Below are 12,163 nucleotides of genomic sequence, written 5' to 3'. Positions count from 1 at the left end.
TTTATTCTTGATGTCGTCCCTTTGGATTCAGTTGAAATGGGCCAAGCTGGAGATCAAAGCACTCCAAGGTTGGGCAATTAATTTTCCCAAGTAGCCATAGAAGAAACTGTGGAGGGTCATTGCCCCAGCCCCTGTGTGACTGCCAAATACAACCTACCCTCAATGATGCTGCCCATCCCTGAGGCTGACACCCTGGTCCCACTGCTAATCCCCAGGCCAAATAGTGACACCAAAGGGCCACAGGCCGTAAAATGTCCAAATTTGGATTAGTGCATAATGTGAGGTGACTAACTGATCCTTTGGGCCACTTGATAAGTAAGAAAACTATAATTTGTATGGGAGAGTTCCACTGAAATTCTTTTTTCCTTTGACATAAATGTTTAAAATGGGGTTTTTAAATGAATTTTTTTAAGAATAATTTCATTTATTATAAAAAAGAAAAAACAAACATAACACATAAGACATAACAAAACATTAAATGAGCATTGCCAAAATGTGAACTGTAGATGGTAGACATCACAAAAGTAAAAACTAAATATTAAATATTTTTATTATATGTTTTTCTTTATAATACATCATATTCTCAGTTTTGCACTGACAATGTACTGGCTGTATCCAATCCTTTTTAAATATTCATTGTATTATACATCCTGATTACAACCAACATTCTCTTAATCCTATGTTATAGTCTCTTTTAAATGCATAATATTGTCACAATTATAACCATTATTTTCATAGAAATTTATGATTTATAATAATTTCCATAGAAAAATGGATTTATCAAACTGAAGGAAAATGGATAGAAAAACATAATGAACATTTACCCAACAGCCATCAGCTAATAAACATGGATATTCATAATCCTGATGTTTACAAGGTCCACAAGTGCAATTTCCGCCAACCTGGGCACTAGTCTCCACTCCAAATCTCCCACTCTAGAGTTAATGATGCAAGCCCTTGATAGGTCTATTGCTATGATCCAACTGCAGGTTTTCACAGAAAAGAGAAGTAGAAAATGAGCTTTCTGGGACTTAATAGAGCAGAGAAGGAGGCACGAATCCCAGCGACCAATTAGGTCCCACAGAGTTGGCCTTCTCCGGGTCCCGTCGACTAAACAATGTTGTCTGGTGGGTCCCAGGGGAAGAGCCTTCTCCGTGGTGGCCCTGACTCTCTGGAACCAGCTCCCCCCAGAGATTAGAACTGCCCCCACCCTCCTTGCCTTTCGTAAACTCCTTAAAATTCACCTCTGCCGTCAGGCATGGGGGAATTGAGGCATTTCCCCTCCCTCCCCCCAGGCCTATATAATTTATGTATGGTGTGTCTGTGTGTATGTCTAGCTTAATAATGGGGTTTTTAAATGTTTTTAAATTTATTAGATTTGTTATGAATTGTCTTATTGTATGCTGTGAGCCGCCCCGAGTCAGCGGAGAGCGGCGGCATACAAATCTTATAAATAATAATAATAATAATAATAATAATAATAATAATAATAATAATAATGTTTCCACCAGTTCCTAAACTGATCAGATTTGGAGAACCTGAATAGTCTTTGATTATTGTTGAAAAAGACTTGTCAGATTGGCAATTCACAGAAAAAACATTAAAAGGGACATAGAGCAAGGCTTCACCCCTATGTATTTTTGGAAAATAGCTGCTGGGTCCTGGGAATAGTTCAAGAGTTAGGTTTTTTGTAACCTCATCCCATTCTTAGTAAATTCTCACCAAAGAGCCTTTAGTGAGGATTGTGCTTGGAAATGGATTTACTTTCATTTCTAGGCAGAGGCCAAGAGCCTAACACATATCTTCTAACCCACTGTTTCTCAATCTCAGCCACTTTACAATGCGGTCGTCACATTTTAGAGTTGTTCCTATTCTTTTACTTAATTCTATCTTATATAGTTTTGCTGGACTGATTTTGGAGGGGAAAAAGAAAGAGTCAGAGAGAAAGGTGATGCCTATACAGAGAATAATACATAATGAATTCTCTTTTGAGCTTAGCTCGATGCTAGAGAATTAAGGGACACATTCATTCAGCTTTCTTGGCTAAAGGAGATAATAGCGTTGTTGTTTTTCCAAGGTTATTTTTCAGCTTGCCTGTTTTGCATGGGATTTGCTAGAATCTGAAGTTCTATCATGCCCTACTCTGGACACGATTGGGCAGGTGTTTCCTTTCAAAAAAAGTTCTGCATCTGGGAGATCCTTCATGCTCTTTGAGTTTGACAACCAAGCTCAAATAAGAGCACCAATCACCCCACAGTTCAACTCTGAGCTACAAATGTTCTCTTCCATTGGTTCTATAGCCGTTTAGCAGAATTATACTCTAGAGCTTTGAAAAGAGCAAGCTAGGTGCAAGAAAAAATAGAAATTCCTATGAGAGGAATATGGGGGTTGGGGGGGGGGGGGACAAGAAGAACATTATGTTCTTCATCGTTTAAATATGATTCTGTGTTCCAGGAAGCCAAAAGGCCTCCTACTCACATTTGTCTGCCAAAGTCTACAACTGCCTACTCTTTTTCTATTAAAGACACTTGTTTCCTCTGACAATGCCTCTAATCACATTTTGAGAATTAAAAAAACATGCTACAATAGTAAATTCTGGCATTTAGGAAGTTTCTTGGGGAAAAGATGCTACAGAAACCCTTCCTTCATACGTAACTGATCAATTCTCAACAGTGCTTAGCCATGCTGGCAAAATATTACAATCCAGCACATCAGAAAGCCCCAGGATGAAGAACACTCTCCTATCTCATATGTGACTTTTACCTTGGGAAAGAGAAATACTAATTCAGTTTGTGCCAAAATTGGTGCCTTTAAAATATATGTGATCGTGATTCACAGAGTTTTAGGATAGCATGTCCTTTGAACATGATGGCTTGGCATTAATAAGAGCCGAGTCCACTATTTTAGATTCACTAGTATTTATTTAGCTTTTGTGGTACTTATGGAAAAGCTCTGCATTTCAATATCGAATGCAAAAAAAGAGAAAGATTTGTCATCTGTTCCCAGTATCTGCAACTTTATAATGACAAGGATCCTATATGTTAAGTCATACTTTGTTTAAGCATGGTTTATTGATTAAACTATACTTGATCCAAGATGCTAAGCCACAAACCACAGGTTTCAAACCATAATAGCAGAGAATACAAAATAAAGAAAATGATCCATCTTATGCTTGGTATATTTCATTCTCATATTCTTAGGGAATATTCTGGAAAATTGATTTAAAAGTCAATTTAGGCTTTGCTCACAATGTAGAACACACAGATTTTGCAAGTGAACATTTGTTAATATTCTGACTCAGTCACCTCCTTTCTTCCATGATGAGATCAGTTGAGTTGATTTGGTTGTTTTTAATTTTATGCATTATAGTTTAAAATATCTTTTACATTCTGCCCTCATTAGATGACATAACCATCAAAGTATAGACAGGGCAGAGAGGGCTGAAAGTGGGGTTATTTGGGGGGGAGAGTGACGATGTTATACTGGAATACAACATAATTCCCCACAAGTAATCAAACAAAGTCAAACTACTGTCTTACACTTTAAAAGAGCTGACTTCAAGAAGATAGTTTAGAAAGATTGCACGGATGGAAATCCTAAAAGGGAAAAACAACTCAAGATGCTTCAGAAAGTCTGAAACATAAGATTATAAAAACCCAATCTAACACAGAGAAAGAAAAACAAAGCTAGTGTGGTTACATAAAGAATTCTTTGACAAACTGAAAGAAAAAACAGGACAAGTATAAGAAAAACAGAAAGAGGAACACATAACTAAAACAGAATACCAGCAAATAGCCCGAATCTGCAAGGATGAAGTCGGAAAAATTAAGGCTGAATATGAATTACCGGTATGACTTGCAACAAATTCCAAAATTAACAGCAAAAAAAATATATATTTCAATAAGTATTGAATAAGGAAAAAGTCAAGGAAATGGTTTTTATTTTTTATCAATTTAACTCTAGGTTTATTAGAATATGTAAACAAAATTCTTCTTTTCAATTAGAATATTAGAATATTAGTTTGACTTAAAGATTTAAGATTTTATCCTTTTTTCTGTATTAAAAATTGACTTCAAGAAAAGAGGGGTAATTGTAACCCCTACTATGTGTTTAAATGTTTGTAAGTTTGTATGTCTTTTTTATTGAAAATTAATAAAGTTTTGGTAAAAAAAAAAAAAGGAAAAAGTCAAGGAAATGAATGGTCCACTAATAGGAGAAGATGTCAAGAAGATGATGGGCAGCAGAGAGAGAAAGTGGAATTTCTTAATTTGTTCTTTGAATCAGAGGTGGGTTGATCCCAGTTTGGACAGGTTCTATAGAACTGGTAGTGGGAATTTCCCCCTGCTTGCTGAACCTAGAGCACTTGCTGGTTGGCCACGCCCCTAAACTGGCTCTAATGGCAGTGCCATAGGCAATGCTATCTTGTTTTTTGCTTCTGTGCATGCACAGAGGTTTGGTTTTCCACACTGCGCATGCACACCCCTCCACACACCCCGGGAGAAAGTGAACCAGTGGCGAGGTAAGTTAGAACCCACCTGTGCTTCGCATCTTTTTTCACACAAAAAGAAAAAAAATATTCAAGTCATAATAGACAAGAAAATGACAATACAGTGTTCCCTCGATTTCCGCGGGGGATGCGTTCCGAGACCACCCGCGAAAGTCGAATTTCCGCGAAGTAGAGATGTGGAAGTAAATACACCATTTTTGGCTATGGACAGTATCACAAGCCTTCCCTTAACACTTTAAACCCCTAAATTGCCATTTCCCATTCCCTTAACAACCATTTACTCACCATTATTACTGGTACTCACCATTGAATAAGACACTTAGTGATCCTGATATTTTCAAACATAATTATTTATTAACAATAATTATTTTTTTTGTTATTTATATGCAAAAATTATTAGTTTGGCGATGACATATGATGTCATTGGGTGGGAAAAACCATGGTATAGGGAAAAAAACCGCAAAGTATTTTTTAATTAATATTTTTTGAAAAACCGTGGTATAGGCTATTCACGAAGTTCGAACCCACGAAAATCGAGGGAACACTGTATAACACTTAGCCACTTTAGAAACATAGAAACATAGAAGTCTGACGGCAGAAAAAGACCTCATGGTCCATCTAGTCTGCCCTTATGCTATTTTCTGTATTTTATCTTAGGATGGATATATGTTTATCCCAGGCATGTTTAAATTCAGTTACTGTGGATTTATCTACCACGTCTGTTGGAAGTTTGTTCCAAGGATCTACTACTCTTTCAGTAAAATAATATTTTCTCATGTTGCTTTTGATCTTTCCCCCAACTCCCCCAACACATCTTTAGATGAGTTCATTCTGCCAGGACCAGATGGATTACATCCCAGGGTTCTGAAGAACCTGGGAGACACTACTTCAGAACCACCGAACAAAAGTTTTCAAGCTTCTGGAACACTGAAGGAATACCAGAGGATGGAAAAGAGTTGATGCGGTTCCAATCGACAAAGGAGAAAAAAATGGACCCAGAAAATTATAGATCAATTAGCCTGGCATCAATCAGCCTTCCCCATTACCTGGGGAGATCTTGGAAAATATAATCAAGCACCACTTTTGTGAGCATTTAGAAACAAGGCAATTACTAGAAGCCCAGCTTAGATTTGGCAAAAACAGATCATGCCAGACAAATTTTATTGCCTGCCTTGACAAAGGGACTAAATTAGTCAATTAGGGAAAGGCTGTGGACTTGGTTTACCTAGACTTCAGCAAGTCGTTTGATAAACTGTAACTATTATTTCTCCATCCTTATTACATCTGCTTATAGCAGTGTTTTTCAACCTTTTTTCTTTAGGGCAGTGGTTCTCAACCTGGGGGTCGGAACCCCTTTGGGGGTCAAACGACTATTTCACAGGGGTCACCTAAGACCATGGGAAAAGACAAATTTCTCATGGTGTTAGGAACTAAAGCTTCAATTCTGGAACCTTGGAACAAATTTTTACAATCCGACCAATCTGGTGTTTACAGTGGGAGTGTCCCTCTGACTTTCCTGCCAATCAGCTTAAAGCTCTGTTGTGAGAATTGGCGCTAGACTCATGGTTGGGGGTCACCATAACATGAGGAACTGTATTAAGGGGTCGCTGCATTAGAAAGGTTGAGAACCACTGCTTTAGGGGAACCCTTTGGTGTCGTCAGATTTCTGGAGAAACCCTGGTTGAAAAACACTGCATTATGTTATACATTCTGAAGCTGAAATAGAATTCTTTTATTGGCCAAGTGTGATTGGACACACAAGAAATTTGTCTTTGGTACATATGCTCTCAGTGAAAAATGGGTTCCCTTCAGGGCTGGGAACAAAAAAGAAGTCTGCTGGGGCGACATCAGGACTATAGGGGGTGGGTGGGGCAGTGTTTGCACCTGGTGTTTGGCCAGGAATTTGCGGACTGATAGGGCATTGTGGCAAGGTGCATTTTTCGTCCATAGAAGAGATCCAATCAGCCGTGATGAAGACCTTGTGTGAGGTCCCTGAAGATGCCTTCCAGGGCATGTACTGGTCATGGCAGAGTTGCAGGAAAAAATGTGTAGAGGCCCAAGGACAGTACTTTGAAGAATTTTAAGTGTTTGTGCAAATTTGTTCAATAAATTACTTTTAAAAAATTGCATTGCTTTTGGAACACACCCTGACTCTTTTTGTGACCTCTCAACAGCAGCATCAATACCATCAATCATAATATCCTCTAAGCTGGCTTTGGGAATACTCTGCCTGGTATTGATAGAGGGAGAGAGTTGTAGTTCACAACTCCGAATCATAGGAGTTCTATTATTTCAAAGTTCTGTTATTTCTCTCCTATTCAATATCTACATTAAGCCCAATAGGTGAGATTATCCATCAGTTTGGGGTGAGACTTCTGCACACCTTTAGTGGTGCACCAGTTGTGTCCATATGTAGACCAGAAGGCTCTGCTCACTGTAACATGCTCTGCATATGGCTGTCCCTGAAGACCATTAGAAACTCCAAATTGTGCAGAATGTGGCTGCATAGGTAGTAAATAATGCCAGAGACACAGCAGTGCTGAGTTGTGTTGGTTGTGGGTGCAATTCAAGGTACTGGTGATTCCCTTCAAAGCCCTACACAGCTTGAGATTATAGTACCTAAGACAGTGTTTCCCAACCTTGGCAACTTGACGATATCTGGACTTCAACTCCCATTCACTGGCTGGGGAATTCTGGGAGTTGAATTCCAAATATCGTCAAGTTGCCAAGGTTGGGAAACACTGATCTAAGGGATCATCTTTTTTCAAGAGTCTCTACCTATCCAACTAGATGAAACAGAATGGACATGCTCAGTGAAGGGCTGCAAAAAATGTTACTACCACATTGTGGGCTGGCTTATTTTGTGGGTGTGGCTTGCTGGCCATGTGACCAGGTGGGAGTGGCTTGACGATCATGTGACTGGGGGATGGCTTAAAGGTCATGCAACTGGCCTAAAGGTGGCCAACGTGACATTACTGACACCAAGGGTTTGGGTTAGGGTTAGGGTGCCTGAAACTCTCCTCACCTCAAAGAGATACAATTTCCCTATTTACCATTACTCAATATCCAAAATATACTATTTACAGTGGTACCTCGGTTTTCTAACGCTTCTCAGTTTGAACAAATTGGTATTCAACTAGGAAATTCGAGAAACTTTTGCCCTGAAATCCGAACAAGCATTTGGAACTCGAACACTCGAGAGAGCTGAAGACAGAAGCTGGCAAGCTACAGAGAGAGAGAGAGAGAGAGAGAGAGAGAGAGAGAGAGAGAGAGAGAGAGACAGGGACAGAAGCGGGTGAGTGGGCGAGCGAGCGAGAGACCTGAAGACAGAAGCCGGCAAGCTAGAGAGAGAGCGAGAGAGCTGGGGACTGAAACGGGCAAACTAGAGGGAGAGACAACTGAGGAGGGGAATTTATCTTAAATTGTTTCAGTTCTCGACCAAATCAGTTCTCGACCACACTTCCAGAACGAATTGTGGTCGAAAACCGAGGTACCACTGTAATTCTATGTATATATGCCATATGTGTACATACAAATTACACATAGGCACACAAAAAGATACATAATATAAATATACATAAATATAAAAATATACATAAATATACAGTGTTCCCTCGATTTTCGCGGGTTCGAACTTCGCGAATAGCCTCTACCACGGTTTAAAAAAAAATATTAATTAAAAAATACTTCGCGGGTTTTTTTCTATACCACGGGTTTTCCTGCCCAATGACATCATACATCATCGCCAAACTAATAATTTTTGCAAATAAATAACAAAAAAAATAATTATTGTTAATAAATAATTATGTTTATAAATATCAGGATCACTAAGTGTCTTATTCAATGGTGAGTACCAGTAATAATGATGAGTAAATGGTTGTTAAGGGAATGGGAAATGGTAATTTAGGGGTTTAAAGTGTTAAGGGAGGGCTTGTGATACTGTCCATAACCAAAAATGGTGTATTTACTTCCGCATCTCTACTTTGCGGAAATTCGACTTTTGCGGGCGGTCTCAGAACGCATCCCCCACAAAAATCGAGGGAACACTGTACATAAATATATATTATATACTACATAAACTGTATGAGTATGTACAAACACACACACAGCTCTTTTAAAATTATACACATTCATTCATTTACTCTGATAGGAAAAAAAGGGTAATTTTTTTTTTTCTACCGGTTTTGTGTACCTGACCATACACCCATCACTGGGCATGCTGAAGATCCTGTCAGCCAAAGAATGTTGGCTGGAAGAGATAAGAAAACAAACTTTTTCTGCAGTTGCCTCTGGTCTAAAGTTCAGTCTCCCTTCAGAGATCAGAATGGCCCCAATCCTTGCTCTAAAAACTGGCTTTGTTTCCAAACTAAGATGTGGAATGTGTCAAGGGCTCCTTTCTTGGCTATATTGCTAATTTGTCAATTATCTTGCTCCCATACACATTTAATTAGGATGTTTGTAGTGTTTTTATTTATTCTGTTGTTTTTATTGTTTTCAAATGCTTAACTATATTTTTAAAAATTGTAAGCTACCAGAAATCTTTGGCTGAAATGAGCAGCTGTAGAAATTAGATAAAAAGACAGACAGACAGACAGACAGACAGACAGACAGATAGATTTCTTGGTAATATAGAACAATGTTAGATAGTCAATACCACCAGCACATGGATTTTCAACTGGCTGATCAACCTCACTCAGCAGGTAATCTACAATGGAACTACATTTATTTATTATTTATTTATTTATTTTTTATTTTATTTATTAATCAGATTTGTATGCCGCCCCTCTCCGTAGACTCGGGGTGGCTAACAACAATAATAATACAATGTAAACAAATCTAATATTTAAGTTAATTTAAAAAACCCCAATTTAAGAAACCAATCATACATACTGACATACCATGCATAAATTTTATAAGCCTAGGGGGAAGGGAAAGTCTCAATTCCCCCATGCCTGACGACAGAGGTGGGTTTTAAGGAGCTTACGAAAGGCAAGGAGGGTTGGGGCAACTCTGATATCTGGGGGGAGTTGGTTCCAAAGGGTTGGGGCTGCCACAGTGAAGGCTCTTCCCCTCGGTCCCGCCAAACGACATTGTCTGCGGAGAGGGGCGGCATACAAATCTACATAATAAATAAATAAATAAATAAATAAATAAATAAATTGCTTAGTTGACAGGACCCAGAGAAGGCCAACTCTGTGAGATCTAACTGGTCGCTGGGATTTGTGCGGCAGAAGGCGGTACCGGAGATATTCCGGTCTGGTGCCATGAAGGGCTTTATAGGTCATAACCAACACTTTGAATTGTGACCGGAAACTGATCGGCAACCAATGCAGGCTGCGGAGTGTTGGTGTAACATGGGCATATTTAGGAAAGCCCATGATAGCTCTCGCAGCTGCATTCTGCATGATCTGAAGTTTCTGAACACTTTTCAAAGGTAGCCCCATGTAGAGAGCATTACAGTAATGGAGCCTTTATTATCAATATATATACTATACATATAGACATGGACATACACACCTCTGTTTAGTAACATCTGGCTTTGGTGTAACAAAATCTTGCAATGTTTTTAAGGCTATTATATTTTGTTTTGTTTTTTGTGTCAGTTTTCATAATGAATATTACTTTGTTATGTAACAAGATTCTTTACTCTCAGCTGCTGCAGACAAGCATGGCTAACTCTTTGGAAATTACGGCATGCAGTTTTATGATTCAAAACAATTATACCATTGATTGTCTTAAAGGCTGATTTCTTTTTTGAAGTCATTTGTTCCCTGTTTATTTGCTTGTTTTGAAAATAATAATAATATAATAATAATATGATCTGAAATTAAGGGGTGTAGACCTTTCTCCTCTGTCATGGTCAGATCATTTCCTGCTGAGGTTAGACTTTGGGGCACCCTCCCCACCGCAGGGAGTTGGACCCGGTTAAGTGGTTCCATCCCACATGCTTAATGGTGGCTGAAGGGTTCCAGAAGGAACTTGGGGGGCTACCTGACTCCCTTGTTCACAATCCAGCCGAATCCCTGGTGGCTGCCTGGAATAAGGCAGCATCGGGTGCATTGGATTGGATTGTGTCTTTGTGACCTCTCCATGGCAGTAGATCCAGGAAAGGGAAGGGGGAAAGAGCCTTCTCTGTGGGGGGGCCAGCCCTCTGGAATCAGCTCCCCCTGGAGATTCGCACTGCCCCTACCCTCCTTGCCTTAGGAGTCACCTAGGTCACTAGGCTCGGGACAATTAGGTTTCAGCCTCCTGGCCAACGAAATGAGATATATGTTGTATGATTGAACTGAAATGATTGTTTTTAAATATTGAATTTTTAGATTGTATTTTTAAATTTAATTACATTTGTTGTTGTACTGTATTGAAGGGCGACATACAAATCAAATCAAATCAATCAATCAATCAATCAATCAATCTCCCCCGGGTTACTGAGGAGCTACGGAAGATGAAGTGCCAGAAGACACATCTACAGCAATGCTGGAAATCCAGTAACTCTGGATCTGACCGAACACTTTTAAGAGCCTTTATTAGGTCTTATTTAGTGGCGATACATGTGGCAAAACATTTGTGTTTTTCCGCACTTATCACATCCGCTGAGTCACGCCCAGCCACACTATTTAGGGTAACTCGTTCCTTCCTTGATGTACAGAGAGTGGAGGAGCCCTTACAGGATAGAGCTGGGGAGTTTGTTCAGTTCTTGTTGAATAAAGTCACTCAGATTCGGACAGGCATGGACACTGGGCAATTTTGACCGAGTTAACAGGGACAGGTCTTAGTCCTATTGTATGGGATCAATTTGAGCCTGTGACCCCTAAGGAAATTGACAAGGCAGTAGGAGCAATGAGTTCCTCCACTGGTTTGTTGGACCCCTGTGCCTCTCCTGGTGGCACAAGGCTGACTACAGGCTATAATTAACTCATCCTTAAGAGAGGGGTCTTTCCCACAACTATTAAGGGAAGCAATTATGAGATCCCTCCTCAAAAAGTCTTCTCTGGATCCAGCAGATTTAAAGAACTTTTGGCCAGTCTCCAACTTACTCTTTGTGGGAAAGTTTGTGGAGAAAGTAGTATCACTCCAGCTCCTGGATTACCTAGACCTATTTCAATCTGGCTTCAGAACTAGTTATAGCATAGAAACAAACTAACTAACTAACTAACTAACTAACTAACTAACTAACTAACTAACTAACTAACTAACTAACTTACTTACTTACTTACTTACTTACTTACTTACTTACTTGTTTATTCGACTTCTATGCCACCCAATCCCGAAGAGCATCTTTGGTCATGCTGCTGGATGATCTCTGGAGAGCCCGAGATGGGTGTTACTCCTCTGTCCTGGTGCTACTTGACCTCTCAGTGGCCTTCTTCACCATTGACCATGGTATCCTTCTTGGATGACTGAGGGGACTGAGGGTGGAAGGCACTGTGCTACGGTGGTTCTCCTCCTATCTCTCTGGCTGGTCAAAGTTCGTGTTGGCTGGAGGACAGTGGTTGACCACTAGATCCCTCATTTGTGGGGTCCCTCAGGGATCGGTGCTCTCTCCCATTCTATTTAACATCTACATGAAACTGCTGGGTGAGATCATCCGACGACATGGGGTGAGTTACCAACAATATGCTGATGATACCCAGTTGTATATCTCTACCGTGTCAA

The sequence above is a fragment of the Erythrolamprus reginae genome, chromosome Z, assembly GCF_031021105.1.
Source record: "Erythrolamprus reginae isolate rEryReg1 chromosome Z, rEryReg1.hap1, whole genome shotgun sequence".
NCBI classification, from domain to species: Eukaryota; Metazoa; Chordata; class Lepidosauria; order Squamata; family Dipsadidae; genus Erythrolamprus; species Erythrolamprus reginae.
Note: the sequence above shows the minus strand (reverse complement) of the source record.